Raw genomic sequence first — 22,981 nt, 5'->3', positions numbered from 1 at the left:
TCAAAAGAAATGCAAACAGTTCAACTGCTTTCACAGTAAATATTTGCCAGAATACAAAAGCTGAAATTTTGTCTTGTTCATGGTTATTTTTATTTGCTTTCTAGTAAATGACTGTGAGATGAGAACATGCATTAAATTAATGAATTTTAAACAGAGACCAAATAATACGTCTTACATGTAGTATAGTGCATTATTTTAATACAAATAAATACATTACTTTAAAATACAAGGAATGGAAGCCTAGGAGGGATATTTGTAGACCCACAGAATAGTGAAAACTCCATGCAATTTGTCACAAAGCATACAAGGCAAGTCTCTGTACATCAAATGATGTATTTGATATTAAGATATCAAAGCAAATATCTCTTCCTCTTCAGTCAAAGGTTACCTAAAGACAACCTCCCTCTCTGTGTTAAGATATTACTCTCTTCTTGGGTCTTTAAATTAGTTAGACACAAAGTAAGGAAAGATAGGCCTTTGAGAGCCAAGAAAGTCCATGACTTCTAGATAAAGATTAAGTAAGTTTTCGAATTCTGTTGTGAAAAAAGAGTCATTGACACTTTCTGTGCCTTGGCCATCTCTGTCTGGATCCCCAACATCAGGCAAAAGCTGTCCTTCATTTTTTTGGTGCTAAGGACAGTGGAGAAGCTCCCATGGACTTGAGGCTGGATTTGGGCCTTTGCAAGTGATCAATATTTAGTTTTAGAAGTGACTATGCTGCTTTCTAAATAGTTAGACCCATTTGTATTTATAAATATTTGTTATACGGGAAGATCTCATTCAAAGCAGGTCATTGGAAGTGGCAGGTGCTCACCTCACTGCAAGCCCTTCTATGACTCTTACCCATACAGAAACAGTCAGTAAAAAAGCACCAATTTATTGGGAAAATCCCAACCCCCACCTCCTTGCCAGCCTCTGCTATTAAGAAGAGTAAAATAAAGAGTAGCTGACATTGAATAAGATTGAAAAAGAGGAAAAAATATGCTCCCAGCAGGCAAAATACTGATGACATTCTCAATAATAATGAAACATAAAATCACAGTGGGGCAAAACTGAAATTCATTTTGCATGTCAAAGCATTGGTTGCATTTAATTTGTTTGGGATATTTTACTAGGCTTTGATTTCTTACAGAATAAGTTCAAGGTTATGAAAAGTTTTGCTAGGACTAAACACTCATAAGGCTTTGAGACAAAAGAGAATAAAGCAGAGGAAGGTCTTCCAATTCAGTTTTGATTGATGAAGTCTTTCATGAAAAATCCTCTTTCTCCTTCTCAGTTTTGCTTTGAATTCATCTTTCAGAAACTAAGGGGCAGTATGAAAAACAATACTCTGACAGCTATATTTTCTTTTTAGAGTCCTCACTCACCTTTATTCCAAATGTGTCAGTTTGAATTTGTCTAAATGGTTCCCAAATGCTACAGCAGGACATAAATATCTGCAGTCTTGAGCTGAATTTGACTTTGCTCCTTGCTTAATCATTGCCTTGTAAGCTTTAAACAACCTGATTTTGGTCAAATCTGTAGAAGAGCAACTTCATTTTGACTCCTGATATGAAAAATCAGTAACAGGAAAACTTCAAAAGCTTCTGAAAGGCCATGATAAACCTTTAGGGGTGTTTATATTAAGGGACTTCATGCAGGTTTGTGGTAATGATATGTAATGTACGTTTGGGTAAATATTTCAGAAGTATGTGTAAGGGTTTCTGATGATATATAATGTAAGTTTGAGTCAATATCCTGGAACTATAAATCTAGAGAAACTGCAACTTTGTAAGTAAAAGAAAAGGGGGAATTGTGGATGGGTGGAATGTAAGAAAATAGAGATAGTGATGAAGGTAATCTCACCCCTAAGGAGTTATAGCTGTGCTAATTGTCAAGAATTAGGAACAGGCCTGCCCTTAATAGGCCACAGCCAGATCCAGTTGGGATAGGTATTGTAAAAGAGTAGGTTGGCTGGTCAAGGATGGGGTTTGTTGGCTGTGCAGAGAAGAAGGTGTCAGTATTGTGATGATCTGGTCATGAGAAATCACCAAGAAGGTATGAAACCTTTGCAATAAGATGGTAGAACATGTTCTCATGATGTGTCCATAGTTTGGAGAGAGAGGAATAAAGGAGGGAAAGGGGGTACAGAACTGTCTCCAGGCATGGGACTGCCTTTCCCTGTGCAGTCAGATGTCCTGATGTGCCTTGGGCTGGCTTTCAGCCCCATGGTAGTGAGGGTGTGGGGTTGCTGAGGGGAACCATGCTGCATCAAGGGAAATATAGGTTGGATATTAGGAAAAAGTTTTTTATAGAAAGAGTGAGAAAGTTCTGGAATGGTTTGCCTGGGGAGGTGGTGGAGTCACCATCCCTGGATGTGTTTAGAAAAAGACTGGATGGGGTACTTAAAGCCATGGTTTAGTTGAGGTGTTGGGGCATGGGTTGGACTTGATCTTTGAGGTCTCTTCCAACCCAGTGATTCTGCGAACCACCATGGGTCTGTGCATGATATGTCCCAGTTTTGGCCTTTTGGATCTCCTGCATTTTCTCCACTAGATGTCTGTGTGTCCTCTCCAGAGCCTCCAGCTGCAGCTGAGAAAGTCTTGCCAAACAACTCTTTCCCCTCAGTTTTGAAGGAAAAGAAGTTCAAAACACTGCTCCCTTTCTTGGTGCAATTTTGGACTGATATTCAATATTGGTGTGGTTAAAATAGCTCTCTGCTTTCCAGAATTTCAAAGAAAAGAAACAAAGATATTCCCCCCTGCCCCAAACCATTAGGATGAATGACTGACAGCTGCCTTAGCTTTTGCTCAGAAAAAAATACCAAAACCAAATAACTTCAGTTTTCCAGTGTGAAGAGAAGGTGTTATGATGGGAACTTTCAAACTAAATGGTTTATATGACCCAGTTATTCCTCCACCCCATTTTCTTTACCTTTTGGAATTTAAAACTAAAACAATCAACCAATTGCTTTTCTGAAGATACACAAGCAGCAAAAAAACCATGAACCAAAGTCATAACAGCTTGTGAGGAAACAGCCATGTTGAAATGCATGTTTCCACTCACACAGGGCCCTCTGCCAGTGAACACAGCCCTGGCTGGCCAGCACAGGATGGTGTGGAGGTTGCCATGAGGCCCCTTTGCTCCTCCTTGCCTGTTGCCCCTGGTCCCATGGAAAAGCAGAGGTTAATCACAGCTCATCGAAGTGGGGTCATCCTCAGGCTGCCCCAGAGCTGCGTGGCTGGGCCTGTACAGCGCCCTCACAGATAAACAAATTCAAATTACAAGTTTATACTATTTTAGGTTTTTAAGCTCATGCTTAGTCAGGGTACATTCAGCAAAAATTTATGAAGTTTTTGTTTTCAAATGAGGTGGGAATGAAAAATTTGCACTGGTATGACTCCAGGAGCATTAATCAAGGAAGAAATATATTTTTTTAATTCTTTTTTGAGTTTCTAATCTAGAAAGAAAATGAATGCAGGTAGATTTGATGATTTACAAACATCTGTCTTTTCATTTAAATTGCATTCACACAGCAGATACTGAAACATTTGTTTCGTGGGGTTTTTTTTTAATTTTTATTTTTATTTAAAAAGCCTTACTGCATTTTGGTGATTTGTTAAAAAGCAGAAATAACCAATTTAATGAAAACTGTTAAGTGTGAAAAACCAATGAACTGCAAAGTGCAATAAATCATTTCTCCAAAGAAGTTCACCTATCTCAATTTTACTCTCTCTTATGCTGGCTGCAATGCTGAGTGTAACTACTGAGGAACAAAGTTATTTCATAGGTTCTTTTATTAACAAGAACACAATATGACCCACTAAATAACAGAAAAATATTGACATTTCTTTTATGATCTAAGGGAAATAATTTTGAAAATATAGCACTTTACAGAGGTAATGTTTATATAAAGGTCAGAAATGCATTTAATGAAATTCTCATCTACTAAAACTTCTGAACTGATGTAACTATAATATTGTCTTTTTTAAAAATAGAAACTCTGATTAAAAAGGAAATATTTTGGAAAATTAATTCTTAAAGTGTGAGGGATGGTGGAAGAGATTTCCTGGTTTTACCAAAGAGCTGAGTGAATAATGAAACAAAATTAATCTATTGTTAATCAGTGTGAGAACTAAAAAGGGATTGCCCAAATTAACTCACAACTCATTTTAAGTGTTGAAAACCTGAAGGGATGCTAGTCTGAGAGCAGGTATTTAGAGAAGAGAATTAATCTCTGCTCAAATCAATGAAAGTTTTGTCTTATCAAAGGCAGGAAGGACATTTTAATGTTAAGTGAGTAAAGAAGACACACACCCCCCACAAGTTCCAGAGGTGGAATTATATGCAGAAAATAACTAGCAAGTGGTTTTGAATAATGAATGCATTCAAGAAACTAATGATCCTTAATGGAACTAAGATTTCAACCATGGCATTCATAGGAATATTGGTGACATCAACATGTGGAGATCAATTGATGTCATTTGAATTTATTAGCCACTGTCTTCATCACATCTTTTCTTTTAAGAAAGATGTTAAAAAAAAACAATGACTGAAGATTGTAGTAAAAGAAAAAAAACCCCAAAAACAAATCCAAAAGCCTTTGTAATTCTCATTTAAGCATTTTTATTTTTTTGGAATTTGATCAAAGTCCATAAAAATTAAAGTGGTCGAAGGAAATTATTCAAATTAAGAAAACTGAGCAGATAATAAGGTGCAGCTTAGTTTTAAGTTGTCTTTTAGAAATGGCAGTGACAGATTATTATCAAACAGTGCTGTATGTCACTAAGCAGAGTAGGACCAGCATGCATCTTCTGGTGGTCACACTTTTTTTGTTTGACACATAATTCTCTTTAGTGAATCTTTAGTAATCATCTCTTGCTAAAACCTGAAGACTCAAACACTTCCTAGATGATTTCTGCCCCCATATCCAAAATCTGATATGAGGAGATCACAGGTTAGTCCCAGAGTAAGTAAAATCCAATGGGATCCACTCAGCAGGCACAATTCTGTGTTTGGGTAGAGAGAAGCACTGTGGCTTCACCTGGAGATGCACAGGGCAGCCCTCACCATGCCAGGACATCATTTGACAAAAAAACCCCATTTTCTAATATCACAACTATTGCAAGGAACCAAGTGATTTTACTCTAGGTTTAACAGCCCTGGATGGAGGTGACCCATTGGACTGGAAGCTGGGGCTGGTCAGAGAGAAGAACTCTTGGCCCCCCACACCCACAGAGCAAACAGGAGGTAGAAGTAATAATTGTACTTGCAAAGACACACACAGATAAAAGGCTGCAAAGAAAATCCAGCTTCACCAGGTAAAAGGAAAATCATTAGCTGAACCATTTGAAGGAATAGAAAAAAGAATGAGAAGGAAAATCAAGAGCTTTTTTAATTTTAGAAACCGACAAATCAGGAAAAACAATGACTTTGGCTAAAAGCTCATTCTAGTTTAATGTGCAAGGGAGGCAGTTAAATTTTTTTTTCAAAGCAATTTATAGTTAACATTGAAAAAGGGAAACAGATGGCAATCAATAACCCTGGGAAATTGTGATGTGCAAAAAAAAGTAAGAGGAGGCTACAAATATTAGAGAAAAATCTATGCTTGTAAGTCATACAGAATCTTTCCTTGTCAGTTATATTAGGTATGAAAATCCCCGCAAAAGATATTACTTTTGTTGGTAGAGAGAGATAATGAAATGTTTTTTGGTGCAGAGAAGGCCAAATTTTTTCAAAGACAACTTTTGTCTGGTAGCTGGGAAAATGCAAGTGATGAGTTTATCACACAAAGATGAAGAACTTTCTAATCCATGAATAAAATGAGAATGTTAGGCAATTTCTTTTGGAGAATATTTTCTATCTGATAACAGAGTCTAGGAGTTGAAAAAAAAAGAAAAAATATTATAACAGAGGAGCATCTGTCTACCTGATCTTAGTGTGCAATTAACTTTAGCTGGCTAGGGAAACTGCAGAAGGGAAAGACAGTGCTAGTGTTGGACTGATATTAAAAACAAAACAACCCAAATATGATGAGCTGGTAGCTGAAATGAAATAGCAGCTCAAATAATTGGTCTGCTTGGCTAACCCCATATGGCTCACAGGTACACTGGTGGGAGGGATATACTATGTTTTCTGGAAATAAATACTGAAAAAACAGGAATATAATTGCCCACAATTAAAGTTGATTTTTGCTAAACTTTAGGGAGTTCATGATAAGAAATCATTTTGAAGTGAAAGAATAGGGGAATAAAACCAAGCATTCTCTTTTTGAGAGTCATGAATAGAAATGCTTGCAAGTGGATGAGAAGTCTGATAAGAAAGATGTCCCTTCATCACCTCAGACAAAGGTTAAGCAAGAACCAACATTGGGAAGTTTGAAGAAAACTTTAGAGAATGTAAAGCATATTTTATTTAGACAAGAATATTGATGGTTTCAAATACTGAAAGTTGTGATTGGTGTATCAGCAACTCTACTTGGAAAAGTGAATTGTTTTGTAAAAAAAGAACTGAAGAGTTTGTGTGCTGCATGAATTTCAGCAAGATGGATACAAGCTGCAGCTGATTAAAAGCTTTATCTGCTCTCTTCCCTGTGTTCCTGAGTAGGTGGAAATTTGTTTGTGCTTTTTATAAACTGCATTCACATAGAGAAAAAAATAGGAGATATTAAGAACCTCTTTTTGCCTGAAGGAGAGATGCACCACAAGAAGCAAAGGCTGAAGTTGAATTAAGACTCAAAAGAAGCTTTTCAGAATACATGGTAATGGTGATTAACTACTGGAACAAAGTACAAGGAAAGGGATAGAGACAAAGTCTCTTCAGATTTTACAGCAAAGTCTGAGAGCTTTTATAGCAGACAAGCTTTAATCTGAGACAAAGAATGCTTTAGTTAAATACAAGTTATTGGACTCAGGGCTGGATAATTGGGTGGCCTGAGATATTTCAATAAGAAAACAGAGATGTCTTTTGATCTTTCTCTTGTGAATCTGTAAGTTGAATTCTATGTGACTCCTATTGCAGAATGTCACCAATTTACTGCTACACTGAGACCCATAAGACGTTTTCTTAAAAAATTAATTTTCAGTCAAGGGCTGTTTTTATTCAGAAAAACTTCATAAAATGCAGACTAGTTAGGAACTTGCTTTTTCTAAAATTTATCAGCTTATTCTAAACTTTTTGTCATCAGTCCTTGTTAGACTGTCCTCTGGCTGGTAAAAAATGCCTTTATTATCCAGGAATACTCTTTATGCTTCTCTGGAAGTATTTTGTCACTTTTACACTTCCTTTTTTCACAGTTTTGGTGCATATTAATGGACATTCAAGTTACAAAATAGAACTTCTCAATGGGAGCAGGCATTTTATCAGGGTATAGGTAAAAAAAAAATTTCAGGAGGTGCAGACTGGGGCTGAAGACAAGGTGAAGATGTAGGTTTATTACTGTATTGAAAGATTTGCATCTTGGGAAACTTTCCTATTGTTCAGCAAAAAAACCAAGATGAAAGCTTTGAAATGTGTTAATTCCATCCCCACTGAGAGATGCAGCAGGGCTCCCATGTAAATGAAAGGAAGTGTTGGAGCAGGACACATCACAGCTTTGTATTCCAAACGAAAATGTTATCTTCCTTTTTTTTCACTTGCTTGGTGTCTTGTCTTCTCATTTACATCAGTGCAGAGTGCAGTGTAGGTACAAAACAACATTAGGTCAGATTTTTCCACTCTTTTATATCAGTTTAGCATCTGGCAACCTATTTATATTAGTTTTACATAGTACAAATGAGTGTGTTTATGCAACAGAAACTGCAGAGGTGCTCCCAATAAGCTTCCATTTCTTAAAAAAAATTCATAGAGTTCTCATTAATATTATCCAGGTATGTTAAATTACCCCCTTAATGTGTTTTGCTGTAGAAAATATACAATGTAGTGCTTTCTATTATCTGTTGATGTAAAACAAAATTACTGACTTTACATCCTACGCTCAATACTATGAATATTCAGGTAGAGCTCATCTTCATCTCTTGTGACTTCACATCACCTCTATGGACTTTAGTGGATCCAGAAATAGTATGGTCTAGCCCCCTCCTTGGAACTAAGTTCCTTATGGCCTCAGATATTTGGTATATTTACAGTTGTAAATATTTCTATGTTCCAGACATTTAGTATATATTTAAAAGATAATGAGGCAAAACAATTGTGCAATGTGCTATCATGAAGTACCCCCCTCACTCTCATAGCCCACCCATCAGCTTGCTGTAAGCTTGATCAGTTCCTTAAGAATGATGAATTGTGATAAAATGTGCCATCTTCCATTCTGCCAGATGCTCTGAAAAGCCTGTTAAAAGTCTATAAAACAAGCAAAATAAGTTCAGTTACGCTCTGCACTTTTCAAGCACTGCTGCTAGCACAAAAATTGATTGATTGTGCTTTGTGCTGGTCTAAATCTAGCCTGTTCACCTGCAAAACACTGCTCTCTTGTACTTTTTTTGTTACCCTCAGCAACATTCACGCAAAAAGCAGGGAAAGCTTTTCCTGGTACAGGGATTTCTCTGTAAGTCTGGTACTTTCTTGCCTCTTTTCTCCTCTGTGTGCTAATCCCATTAAACGATTCCCTCCTTGCCTTAGCAGCGTGTCCCCCAGCTGTCAGCCATGTCCTGCTGCTCCTCTGCCGCTTTTCTGCACAAAGCTGGAACTTGTCACATCCCTCCTGGCCCAGAGGTGAGTGTGTAGAGGGACAGGGATTTGATGGCTCCCTCGGAATTTAGCAGGAGCTCTCCTGGCTGCATCAATGCAGGGTGCTCAGGGCAGTGATGTCAGGAAACACAAGGAGCAGCCTAATCTTGGGAAATCAAAGTCTTGCCTTGGTGGTTGGTAGAAAAATGAAGCAGCTGTGGTTTTTTTTTTTTTTGGCAGGAAGGAATGTAAAGAATGCATTTGTCTCAGCTATAATTGCTACAAGAAGTAAGGCTTGTAAGCGTGTTGAAAATTTTGAGACAAACAATTTTCAGGAAACATGTAATATAGAACCATTAAACCCAAAAGTGGTTTGGGCAATTGCGAAGCTAATAGGAAACCAAAGGTGGGTCCTGCCACAGATGTGTAGATATTATGGAGACAACACCTTTGCATCACTGCTGAAAGATGAGTGAATATTCAAGATATCTGGAGGAAGTGAAAGAGAGATTATGGTACAGTTGGAGTTCTGGCCACCAGCCACAATGAGAAAACCAAGGTGAAGGACAACAGTCTAACTTCTAGTGAATGGGAGGAATGGAAGCTGGGGGATAAGGAAAGGAGGAATCCAGTAGTCTAATAATGGGCAATTGAACAAAGTAAAGAAAGAGGAGAGGATTGAATTAAGGTAAGAAATGTAGAAGGACACAAAAATAAATTTAAATTAGTGTCTGCAAGAGAGCTGGTGGGGAGTGTTCAAGTTTAAGATGTTGATGATAGTGAAAAAGAGCAGGCAAACAGCTGAGCCCCAGTAAGCAAAGTTGCAGGTTTGATGACAGAAATGTTGTTCTGAAGAGCTTGTGAGGGCCTGAGTGGTCCTGGGGAAGCAGAGGAGAGAAGTGTACCAGGTGCAAGAGAATAAACTTTAAAATTTAAAAGGTAATAAACAGCCTTTGGAAAAGAGGAAGGGTAATAGAGATTACGAAGAGCCACAGAGATTCTGCAAGCAGACCGTGAGCATATGGTGAAGACATAAACAAGGTGCTGAGCAAGATTAACCAACGTGAGCAAGGATTGCTTCCAAGAGACATGTCACATTCCTTGGAGCAGAAAACCCTGGAGGTGTTTTGCATGTCTGGGAAAATGTCTTGTGTGTGCCTGGCTGTACAAATAGTAATTCAGCATAATCATAGAATACTTTGAGTTAGGATAAAAGCCATCTGGTCCAACCCCCTTGCAATGGGCAGGGACATCTTCAGTTACAGCAGGCTGCTCAGAGCCCTGTCCAACCTGACCTTGACTGTTTCCTGGTATATTCCCACAGAAGTGTTCCCAGTGTGGGCTGAGGGGCAGTTTTGCACTGCCCTGCTCTCTGCTGGCCCGTGTACTGCAGCATACAGCTGCTAGTGGATGGTTTGGTGTCTCCACCTCAGTTACCACAGCCAAACCCACTTCTCTTGGCACTCCTGCCCCTGCAGGCTGCTGATTACAGTTGTTTTTTCATAGCCTAGTCCCAAGAGTTTTTGGTCGTGTCTGAGGAGACTGAGGGTTGGCCTCAGGCAGAGATCTGGCATAGGTTCTCTTAATGGGTGTGAATAAAAGTAATAGAGATGTCTTTCAAACAAGTGAAAGGCAGTTGCCAACAATCAAAATGCCTGAAAACAATCTCAGTCTCCCCCCGACCTCACAAAATGCCTGTGCACGTCTGTAACAGTGCCAGGGTTGCCTCCACTATCAAATAGTCCATGGAGAGTTACTCTTTCCAAGGGAGTGTTACAGCTCAATTTCATTTCCCTTCTCTAGCCTGAGTGAGGCTGAAGGGTGGTGAAATGCTTCCCAAGGGGGTCAGCAGCTTTCTGAAGACAGGATTTAAAATGCTGCATCTTCAGCACGTGTTTTAATAAACAATGTAAGGCCATTTTATCAGTAAGGTATGGGAACCTTATTGGCTGCTTGAATATATTTGGTTATCAGCAGAATTCAGTCAACCTTCCCTTTTTCTTCATCTGTCTCTGTCACTTGCACAAAAATGCAAAACCCACAAGACTGAAAATTATTTTGGCTGCAAAAATGTGTTTACATTTCTGTGCCCTCACTTTCATTAGTTTTCCCAAGAATTCAAAAAATTTTGCAGCAGTCACTGGGGACATTTCAAGCTGTTAGTTAAGCAGAGGCTTGAGTTCTGTCAAGAGCAATCTATACGTTAAGCCTCTGGCATAATTTCTGCTCCAAATGAGAAATGCCCTTGAAGACCAAGGTTTAAGGTCAAAACTACTGCTGCTTACACCTGATCTCACTCCTCCAGTGGTTTTGTCCTGTTCAGAAGCAGGGTATGAGAGAAGCCATATGAGTTCTTCAGTGCTCCTGTGTCTTTCAGTGTCACCCCAAGGTACCTCTTGGTAGGTGGTGCCTCTGGGGGCTTTGCCAGGTGGTTGGTCCCTGCAGTCCCAGATCACTCTGCTAAGAACAGTTTTATGTGATAGTCTTGTCCCAAATACCCAGTGAGACTCAGTTATTTTTTAGCTAAGCAGTCCTTTTGTCAGGAACTTGCCATCTGCATCTGAAGTTAACATGTACTTCATAAAGAAATTATAACAAACATACTGATTATGGAAAGATAATAATAAACACATAATTATAGTATATGATATCTATACTATAGAGATATAATTAAAAATTATAATCGTAAATAGTGGTAGCATTCCCTGTTCCCCCTCAGACACTCCATTTACCACAGAGCCGCATTCTGCTTCCAAAAAATAGAGCTAGCTCTTCATCTCTCAACAATGGATACATGCTGACAGGTAAAAGAGGATTTTGGTTTTATCTAGATGGTGTGAGGTGTACAGCACAGAAAAGGAATCAGAGATTGATATCTGTTCAAAGGCATTATAAAAGGAAGAAAAGCAGGGCAATTATCCAGGATAAATATGTCACACACCCATGCCAAAAAAAAGGGTATGTAAGCACACCATGAAAGACCCATCTAATCAGAACTTCAAACTCTCAGTTCTGGTGCAAAAATTACCTTGAATAAGAATCAAATGGATAAAGGAGTGGATCATTGGTGCTTGTGATGAGAGACTGTTGTTGCAGAAAGCCTCCATCTAGATCAAAATGACATTATGATTTGTGCTGTCTTTCTGGTGGCATTCTCAGTAAATTTCAACTAAATACAGGAAAACAAACCCTTCCATCTGTCCCAGGCCATGAACTTGTTCCCATGGCTGTGAGGTTGGCAGAATTATTTTCAGCGTAACTTTTTGGGGGTACGTGGGTTGGGCAGTTTCTTTATATATTTTTGTGGTTAAGGTGTTCTAAACAGGGAAGGATTGCTTTGCTTTTCTCAGGGAATTGGATATGGAGTTAATGCCTAATCACACTTAGCAATTTGATACTCCTCAGTAATCAGTCTCCTGCTAATTTATGAAGACCTAATCTATCAGTCATTTTAAATCACTTTACATTCACATTAAAAGATAAAAATTTTAAAAAATTAAAATAGTTTTTACCTAATAAAAGACATTTCTCGGTGCCACAAGCTGATACTTATCAAATAATATGCTAGACAATTATCTCTTCTAGATTTTTTTTTCCCCTACATGTAGCCAACAACAAATTCTGGGCATGCTCTTATCTCATATGTCTATTTTTTTCTAAGGCTGAATGATCAGACAGACCATGCTGCAAAGTTGGAGGTTGGATCTGAAACCTTTGGAGGAATGTTAGAACTGATATTCTGCTTCCAGCCTTAATCAACACCCTCAAAGATTCAGCAGATACTACAAAACTAGGGTTTGTATCTGCATCTTTCAGGAGCCTGTCCCAGTTCTGGCCTCTATGCTGTGAGCATCCTTAAAAGATACATCAAACAGCACAACATGAGTTCAAAGAACTTTGCTTGTAACTGCAATGAATCTGAAATGTACTGATGAAAGATTTATTAATGTCATGCAAGGTAGAGTGTCCTCCTGTTAGCAGAGACCTTCTGAATCGCTGAGTGAACAGGTCATCAAAGGGAAATCAGCGCGGTAATTGGAGCAGCATTCTTGAGCCTAATTGGACAGAGGTTAAGTCTGTGTCTGAGCAGAGTGTTGGGTAATGACAAGGACACAAATAAAGCAGCAGTAATGGGGGCCTTTCTGCTGTTGCAGGGAACAGGGAGGTGTGGCTCAGGCTGAGGTTGGTACCTCCCTGGAATCTTCATCTGCAGCTGAAATTTCCACTGGACTCCAGCCAAGATGTGCAGACAAAGCAATTTTCCCTGGGGAGAGACAAACCTTGTATTTTTGTGCTTTTGGAGATGCTGGGATAGAAACAGTGAAAATTATGACTCAGAAAATGTGCTGGGATACTTTTCTAGTGTGCAGAAACACACAGCTAAACCTAAAGCATTCTGAAGGCCTTGATCATGCTGTCCCTTCAGATATTAGAAGATTTTGGGGGTTGAAAGGGTGGGGATACTCAATAAAATAATGAAAGCAATATACAGAATAGTCCATTGCTTCTGGGATCCTCAGAAATATTATTCTGGGCTTTGACCCACCACTGCAGAATTTCTACAGCCTCAAATACTCAAAGGTGATTTTTGCATTGCTATAGTACATTATACTAAAATTTCATTTAGCAGTCTGAATTTAATTTCTGCTCTTATCTCTAAGTCTGAAAAGCAAGTTAATGGTATTGCCTAGTATTCAGCAGGGTGAAATACTTTGAAGTGTCTAACAATACCTTCTTCTGGCTAAAAGTGTTCTGACCTTGCACCTCAGGTTTTGAAGCCTTTTTTTCTAAGGCTTTTGAAAGATGTAATTTTATTCTATACATTTTGTTTAGAGTGGCTAACTCATGTACTGTAACTGTACCTTCTTTCCCAGGCATCGTTTGTCTTCTGCCTTTTATCCCAAAGGCATGAGCCATGTCCATGGCACAGCATCTGACCCTTGTCTGCCTGATCCTGCCTCCACTCTGGTTCCTTGTTACACTTTCAAGAACATTTCTTCTCACTGTCTCCCAAGCTCTCACTTTCTCCTCAGTTCTTCTGTTTCTCCTCCCATTTTGAAGGATCATTGTGGTCACCCATGGGGCTTATTGAGGAGCTGGTGGAAAAGTCATTTTGTTGGACTTCAAATTTTTTTATCCAATCTCATCTGTCACAATGGCCAAAACACTTAATATTAGGCCGTTGATGGATTGATTTTACCTTCTTTGGTGAAAGAGCAAGCTGACCTTGCACGTATTTTCTTTGTCTTTACTACACCCAACTCTGACAGGCCAATATTGAGGCACTTCTGCCTGCTACTATCAGCCACAGAAAATGCTTCATTGATTTGTACAGCACGGGTTCTTGGTTCTGAATGTAAGCTTCAGCTGATAAAGGCTCTGGAAGTAGAGTGCTATTAGGCTATAAATGAAAGCTCATCACATGCTGACATTCATCCCTCTCTGTAAGGCAGATTGGCATGGTAACACAGCAGGTGTTCTTGTTTTGGATTCAAAGAAATCTAAAAAAACAAAAGTAAAAATTAAAAACTCGTGTATAAGAAATTAACAACAAAAACAAAAAGAAGCAGCAGTCAGGCATGAATTTTTCAGAGCACTGTTTGGTTAACCCCAGCTTTAAAAAATCATCAGTTATTTTTACATGGTAGAAAAATTCTCTATGATGAATATTTACCAAAGGAAGTTGCAGACACTCACTATCCAAAATCTCCCACCCTGTTGCTCAAATAAATTCTGTTAAGGGTAAAAGAAATACAAAATTAATGCATATTTTCTTACACTAGAAGGAATAAGTAAATTCCACCTACCTCCCTGATGGCATGGAGAATTAAATGGCTCAAAGATCCTTACCCAGACACTATGGCTTGGGATGGTCCCCACAAGTGTGCATCAACCTTACTCCAGAATTATATGTATTATATGTATTATAATTATTGTTGCCACCAAAGCTCCTGGTATAAAGAATTTGCAAGGTCCTTGTTTAATTGCTGTTTAACACTTTGTCCTTGCATTTTTCCAGTTTTGCACCTGGTACCTTGTAGCTCACCCAGCTCCCCATGCAGACACTTGCATGTGCAGGTGTGCCAGGCCATGGATAAAGCAAGGAAGGGATGAGATGGCTGGAGAGTGGCTGTGCAGGAATGTGTAACATGATGGGCTATGAGTGCACCTGTACCTGTTTACTCCAGTGGGGGAGAATGGGCCTAACAGCCACGTCCATCATCTGCAAAAGCACTAATTAAGTTGAGCAATGCTAGCTGTGAACTTGGCTTACTGCTTAGACTGCCCCCAAATGGGATATTGCAGCTACCAGCAGCTCTCTCTAATCCATGTGAATTTAGACACAGCCACAGCTGCTGTAAATACCACACAATGCTTCTTGCTCTCAGGGTCTGCTTTGTTCTCCTTTTCACTTAATTTGAATAAGCCAGTTTATTTCTGTGCTGCAACATGGCTGAATCTTGGTTGCTGAACTTCCCTGGCATGGCTGCACTACTTGCTTCTTTAGGAAGGTTTTCCAACAGCCCTAGGAATTCTGACTTAACAGGGCTGCCTTTCAAGTTAGTTAAACATTTGTCTATCCGCTTGCTGACGTCTTTTTTCATCAGTGATATATCTAGAAAATCCTGCATTGCACTGCCCTAAACAAAATCATATCTAGACATGATACTACTGAAACCAAAGGGAAGCTGGTGAAAAAAAAATCTGGTCTGTCATAACTGATACAATAGACAGTGAGACTTTGTTTAGAGAATCTGAACTGTGCTCATAACACAACAATAATATTGTTAAAATATAAAGATTCCATTCAATACAGAAAGAAAAACTTGTAAATCATCAGTGGTGGTTTTGTCTAATTTTTACATCTGGAAAAAATAACCCTGTTCATTTTCATAATTGAAGAAATATCCTCACTCCTTGTAGTGCCTGACACTTCTTCCTCTTTTTTGTCTTTTTGGGTGTGCGGGAAAGATTTCTCGATAGCAATTTAATTATGGAGAGAAGTTGTTTCTCACTTTCCATGTGGATGCTGTCTTGATGGTCTCCTGCACACTTTTTTCCAGACTTTTTTCAGTGTGAGGCTGTGTGAGATCAGCCACAAACAGGGAGAACATTTAGCCCATTCTACCACACCTCGTGGAGCAGGGCTTCACTAGTAGAACAGACTTTTCCCAGTGGCACTCAGATGATTTATATAGCTGGTGAAACTCCCTGTGTTTCAGTCAATGTCTCAGAGTGAGAATACATCATTCAGAACACGCATGAAATATTAAGTTCTGAATTCTTGCAGGTGTTAAAGACTTCAAAATATCTGCACACAGAAGTTAATGCTGTAGATTAAGTTTTGCTCTATGAGCAGGATTCAGGATATGATGGGGTGTTTTCTCAGATTCTTCCTTTGCAGCTAAATATATACTGCAAAATTCTTCTTCCTCCATCTGCTCAGAACAATTAAAACAGCTATAATGCCCCTGCCCCACATATAGTGCATTTCGTGAGTGGGAAGAAAATGCTGCATATGCCCATTATTCTCTACTTTTTGATAGCAAGATTGATCAGTATTGATTATCCAAGTGGCAACATGGAGATTTGTTATGCTGCAGAAGTGTTGTGGAAAAACCCAAGTTTTCCTTTAAGTGAGAAACAAGGAGATGATGGATACCTCAGCATGACCACAATTAGAGGAAATCATGGTGACAGTGTTTCAAAGATTTCAAAAGCAAAACTGTCAGTCAGCATCCAGTATTCATTCCTGACCTCTGTGAAAATGAAAAAAAAACCAACCCCAAATTACAATACGAATCCTTATTGAAAGATATCAGTGAGGAATCAAACTGGAAACCATGAGACCCAAGATACATCTGCAGCCAAAACAAGGTGTTGGATATGAGAAAAATCTTCCCAGGGTGGTGTTAGATAATTACAGGTAGGTACTGTCAGATTGTTCCAGAGAACTGTGCTAAACTTGCAGAGCTTCTCTGACACAAGACACCTTGCCCTGGGAAAGATGAACTTACTGGTCTAACACAGTTAATGCACTAATTGCACAGTATTGACCCTTATAAAGGCAGTTTTCACCTTACATCAGACTGGAAAACAGTCTTGAGTGTTCCCAGTTGGTAAAAAACAAGTGCAGGGAGGAGATGGCTTTTCTTTCTCTAACCTGTGACGTGTTTTGTCTTGCTAGGATCTGATGTGTTATTAATAAAGGTGCTTTTCTGTGCTGGTTTCCAGCTGAGAAATCCTCCAAGAAAAACAGCTAGAAAAAATTATCTAGAAATGAAGGATCCATCAGATTCCCTCCTGGGACAATTCTGTACCTGTCCATGTAATTATACTAGAGGTGAATTTGTTTAGAAGAGTCTTGTAACTTGCTAACCCCAAAGTAAAACTCTTTAAGAATTATGGGTTCTTACTGCAGCTGGTGAAATGATAGATGCAGAACAAAAACTGAGATATCCCCTCCATTATTTTTGATAAAAATGTCAGACTAAGTTGTTACCAGGACCCATATTCCTTTTTTCTTTTTCAGAAAATAGTATAATATCTATTATTCAGATTTTCTGTCTCATCCTGAGTGCTGTTTTATTATTGCACCCATTGGAATAATAATAGGAAATGGACTAAATGGAAAATAGAGAAAGTGAAATCCCATAATAGCACTAACTAGCAATAACCTCTATAACCAGCCACCACAGGCACTGAAACCTTTTTAATTTCTAACTAGAAAAAGTAGCTTTGCCCTTGTGAATCAATGACATACTCACACAGGGTGGCTGCAATAGGGTACTTCATGTACTCTGGGAGAGAGGAATGAGAGGAGAATGAAAATTGAAAGTAGATGGAAAATCTGTTGACTAGTTTTGAAATATAGCTGCCCAACCATCTTTTTTTATTTAGGCAAAGCAGCTTGTAAGCAGAATTCCCCTCACCGAGGTGTTATTGCTGGCAGCTAAAGCACTGCTCACTGCAGATGCACCTTCTGTGTGTTGCACTTCAAACCTTTTTGGTGAGGGCTGAACATTCTGCTGCCTTCTTTGTTTGAGAGATTTTCTGAAAGATTTTCTGCCAGAAAAGCATTCAAACAGCCCACCAAGGAGAAAAGCCCCAGCTTCAAAATATTCCATGCTTTCCACTATTTAACTTTCAGCTGTACAGAAGGATATAGTCTGTCACAAGGCAGAAAGATGTTACAGAAAACAGGGAGAACACATTTTAAAAGAGTCCATTCAATATAACAGGCAACATTAATTTTTTTTGCCTGTAGAACGTGTGAGGTGAAGGTATTTGAAAGTTGGAGGCAGAGATGTGCATAGTTCAAAGAAGCCCATTATGTTGGTAGATATCTGTGCAATTTTAATGGCTATTCTTACTAATCCTTATCCTTACTGTGGACAATTTTAAACTCTAAACTTTAGAGCTAATATTGAGAAAGGTACAGCTGACCATAAGCCAAATAAACGATACACAATTTGTCTAAAAAGTGATTGGAGTAAATTTTACCTGAAAATATATTCACGTATTCATTATTTTAGTGATGTGGTTTAAATGATTTCTACATTATTATATTGTGTTATTATGCTTGCAATAAATATTTACCTAATTTGGATGTTTTCAATAATGGCAGGAGGACTAAAGTATTAATGAAGTTTTCAATGTTGTTAGATTGAAATACCAAAAAAAAAAGTTGGATATAGAAGAAAGTTTGGACACAATTCGGTGTCCAGACATCCTAGGATACATTTTAGGGTTAAGCTAGCAGAAAATCCTACAGTCCTGTTAAATATTCTTTGCTATTTAGTCTTTTTTAATCAACAGCTACTACAGAAACATTTAAGGCTGGGTTTTCTAAAACATAGAATTTCAAAGTTTCAAGATTGTTTAATCTTCTGCACCAGATATGACTTCTTTACACTTAGGTTAAAAATAGAAAGGAATTTCCAAAACAGCTTTTTTACATCATTTTACCTCTTTTTCTTAGTCAGCTCCTAAACTAATATTGCAGTAATTCCAGATTTAATGTACAGTCTGAAGAATGAGGAGACTTGATGGCAATTACTTAACTTGTCACTGATCAATTAAGGTTCTCCAAAGCAATGGCACTGTTCCCTGATGAGTCTAACATTGGGCAAGGACATGACAGAAATTCATGTTCTCTTTGCATCAAGTCTGGATTCAGCTGTATATCAGTTTCTGTCTCCTATCTTTTTTATATAAATGCCAGTATTTGCCTCTATAAATTTATACACATTTGAGAAAGGAAACATTTATTGTATAAGGTCTGTTATCCCAAACAGTTCATCTTTGTTGGAATTTTCAGCTGATATTATTCCAATTTTTTGGACAGTGTCAGAGTTCTGTATTCTGGAGCTGCTGCTCTTGGAAAGGAGATGAATCTTTCTTTCCCAGCCTAATGGATTGAACTGTCTCTCAACCTTTTATATGATGTATCATTGCTAGCACTGTCTCCAAGACACTAATAAAGAGAAGACTCAATAGTATTGGCATGATAAAGTGAAAACTATTAATAAAGAAAAGCAAGTCCATCATACTCATTAAATTTAAGTGTAAGGGAAAGACTACAGTGCATGTGTGAGTGTGATGTGGCTGGGGAATTATATTACAAGGCCAATCAATTTCCTTGCAGAGTTTTTGTTGTTGCTGTTGTTAGTGAGTAATTAATATAAATAATGCTGACTGTTTTTAAATATTGAGGATACTAGGGAAAAAAGTGTAGAAGGTGGCAAGCAGATGGATCATTTAATTTATTCCCCAATTACAGCTGACATGTTGGGTATAGAAATCTGTGAGTCATCTATTATTTTTTATGGTCCATTTTACAGCTGTGTTTATTGTTATAATAAATAAACACATTATCTCATTAGACTGGTATTGTAGAAAGCTTGCAATATAACAAACACCCTCATTTTTTCATCTTTTCCCCCCTGTACAGGGTCTTACAGTCAAAGAGGAAGGATGTATTTATACCTTATTAAGAACAAGGTAGATCTCACACAGCTTGTAAAAGTACAGAGACATCCTGTGAAAACAACCCTCTCAAGTCAAGGTAAATAAATCTGATTCTTTTTAGTGGAGGTAATGGGGAGAGTCCTGCTGTATCTTTTCCTTGTTTGACAGAGCAGAAAACACACCACTCGCCCTCGCTCTCCAGGCAGTAAATATACATTGCAGATAAATGTCAGATTGGCAATAAAGTTCATTGTATTTAAGTTTCAGACTATCCCATAAAATGGCAATTTGATGGGGAAAGCCAACTCAGTCTTACAGTACTTAAAATTCAGAAGCTGGCTCTCTGAGCCTGGCAATGGGAAGGGCTTGTGCCATTCAGTTGGATCCAGCAGGGCTGGGCACAGCCCCAGTGTGGGGCAGCCCTTTGGGGTGGCAGAACAGCAGGGACTTGATCTCTTGTTCCTTTCTCTGACGGAGACTTGGGAGTTTGGTAAGTGCTTTGTGGGAAGGGAGGGCACTGGAAGCAAATGGTTGCTGTCACTGTGCCCCAGCCTACCTACAGAAACAGCAGGTCTGACCCCCCAGGCCCCAAAGGCTGAGTGACACATGCCTACCTCAGTGCAAACCATCCCCAAATCTGCCATCCTGTAGCAGAAGAAATTATTTCTTGTTCAGCACTCGTGTTTTCAGGGGCCAGGATTCAGTTTTGTGCATCATGCTGAGAGGAGCTGCACAGATCCGGATTTGGAGTGACCTGGGGCTCACATGTGTCTTCTCCCTGTGCATGGCAGGAATCACAGTATCCAAATTGGAAAGTCATCAGTAAAGATGTCAGAGCTCAAGCAAGCTGCTGCTGTTGCTGTGTGGCTGCCCTCTCAGACTCTTAAAATCTATGGACAAGTTGTACCCAGGCAGGCTGGCATCTTCCACAGATGAGGTCCTCAGTGTTTAGCCAGGGAGGTGGCACAGCAAAACTTCCAGCTGCTGCCAAAAACCCACAATCAATAGTTCTAAGGGAGATGCCAACTGTCCTCGATCCAATGCAACAGATGTAGCAAGTTTATTAACTATTTCACTGACTTCAAGCTCTGAAAATGAGTAATCATGTTAGCTCAAGCAATACTGGCATTTCAAATGGGCTGATCTTGCTTTCTGTGTGGAGTAAGATTACATTTACTGGTGGTAAAAATGATCCACCAACAAAATTTCTCACTGTTTATGCCAATATATTTGTCACTTTGCAGTATCTACTGCCTTCCTTAGAACAATTGCCAAAATAAAGTAATTTCTAACTTTGACTGTTTTAAAAGAGAATTACTAGGTCCCTGCTCTTTCCTCCAGAATAAAGAAAATTCAGATGTCCAGTCAATGGTTATTTTCATTCTTTTGAGCCAGGTTAGGAAGTGTCTCTCTTAACTAATTCAATGTTCCTTCTTCTGTAGAACCATAACTATACCAGATGCTCTATGCAGCACATTAGAAAGAGTGAGGATCTTTTCTTCTGCATGAGAAGCAGTTGTTCCAGAACACAAAGTTTTTGCTTTACAAGCTCATGGAAGTTCAGTGCTACAATTTTTAAAAGCAACTGTGCTCACTGGTTGCACAGCAGAGCAAATAAGGCTGAGCTCTGTCTCTTGTGACTGTGGTGAAAATCCAGCCTTCAATTGAACAATTTTATGTGGGTGACCGAATCAAAAGCTGTATTATCAGCTGATATCCTGGGAATGTTCATCTGAGGACAGCAGTTTAGTCATCTGAAGAAAATGAGTGAGAGCACTGTTCTCCAAGAGCTGTGTTTGCTTAACTGAGGACTGGGGGCAGATGGCTCTGAGGAGTCCTGACAGGAACCACAGGAGAGATGACCTACCCAAAGCCACCAAAGAAGAGCTCTGGGTCTCAGATCCACACCAGTGCTCCTGCTCTGCTGAGGCAGGATGCCAGTCTCCAAGGATAATGAAAAACAGGCAGGCAGTAAGAGAGATTTGTCAGCAGCTGTATTTCAGCCTGGAAACAAGCAGCTTCCCCCTCATCACTTCTCCCATTCCCTACAGACACAACTCTCCACGATGAAGCTGATACATGTGCTATTTGTGTTTTCACATTCCATTTAAAGAGACAACAAGAGCTTGAACTTTGGATGAGAGGTCACAAGTCTGGGAAAAAGAAAAAAAAAACCTAAGGAAAAAAGTTTCAGAAAGGCTCTTTTAAGCAGCATTAGTTCCTGGTTGCATAGCACACTCATCAGCTTAATCCCCTGAAGTGTCACAAGAACAGAGCTTTCCCAGCAAGCAGAAGAACAGCATGTACAAGCAATTTCACATTATGTTCCTTCCTGATGGCTCCACAGTCTCAGCCTCTTAGGTCTGCTGCTGATATACATCAAGCTTCCCATCTGATGTATTACATCTACCACTGAACTCCTGTCCAAAGGAGATTTCTTGTGGAAGAAGGACTGTATCTGTAGGAAATAAAAAGGAGGGTTATAATTTAAAATATACTTTCTAGAGTTCAGTCAATAGAATACTGGGGGAGAGAACACAGGACAAATTTTCAGCCCCTGATCTTTGACATGAACATGTTTGTAATACGTATACAACCTCATCAGTTGAGGTGAGATCCTTCCCTAAAGAAGAGTAGGAAGAATGTATATCCACCAAAAATATGTTCTAGTTATGTTCACACCATGCTATTCAAAGGAAGGATGAAGGAATACTGAATTATACCCCCCTAGTGTGATCTGGGTAAAGAAAACAGACCTGTGGGCCACAAAGTAAATCAAATCTGAATTTCTGTTACAGTAGGAGCAAATATCTCAACTTTACTGTGTTCCCTGCAGTCTGCTGAAGGGCTATTACCCCTTCAGTTATCTATGGCTTCCTCCTGCTTGCTCGTATTGCTACTCACAGCTTAATAATTCTCCACGTGGCCATTTGCCCTTAGTTGTTTCCAGCTATAATTAGACTACAGATTTAGCAATGCTTTTTTCCCTATTTACTTGTAAGATATGGATGAGGACTTGGTGTCTCTCTTAATCAATACCTCTACTTACAGCTGCTTCCACAGGCTTTTAAAGAACTGCCAGCTCAGGACAATGCTGATGTCTCCAGTGATGTGCAAACAGGGAGAGGTGTAAACAGAGAGCTGCTGTAGCAGTGCAGGTGCTTCTCTGCTCTGCAGCAAAAACCTGGAGTAAACAGCCTTGCTTTAAGTGGGCACTAGCACAGTAAGGCAACCTTTTAGCCTGTGCAAGAATTTTTGGGGCAGCAGGAACATGCACCCAGGTGCCTCCCTGTTGTTCATGCTGTGCTGAGCATCAGCATGCCTGGACCAACATGACACATTTCTACTGGAAAAGGCCATTAAC

At 39.1% G+C, this 22,981-nt stretch overlaps 1 long non-coding RNA gene across 1 annotated transcript; it reads left to right on the top strand.

The window, feature by feature from the left end:
• Window positions 1–1,979: 1,979 nt before the first annotated feature.
• Window positions 1,980–13,122, top strand: LOC120502133. Its single transcript, XR_005627461.1, has 4 exons — window positions 1,980–2,037; window positions 8,602–8,691; window positions 8,887–8,934; window positions 12,308–13,122. It is a non-coding gene; the product is annotated as an uncharacterized LOC120502133 (long non-coding RNA).
• The last annotated feature ends 9,859 nt before the right edge of the window (window positions 13,123–22,981 follow it).

Source organism: Passer montanus, unplaced genomic scaffold (assembly GCF_014805655.1).
Source record: "Passer montanus isolate IOZ18808 unplaced genomic scaffold, ASM1480565v1 scaffold21, whole genome shotgun sequence".
Taxonomy (NCBI): Eukaryota; Metazoa; Chordata; class Aves; order Passeriformes; family Passeridae; genus Passer; species Passer montanus.
The sequence above is the reverse complement of the archived record's forward strand: the minus strand, read 5'-3'. Positions and strand labels throughout refer to the sequence as shown.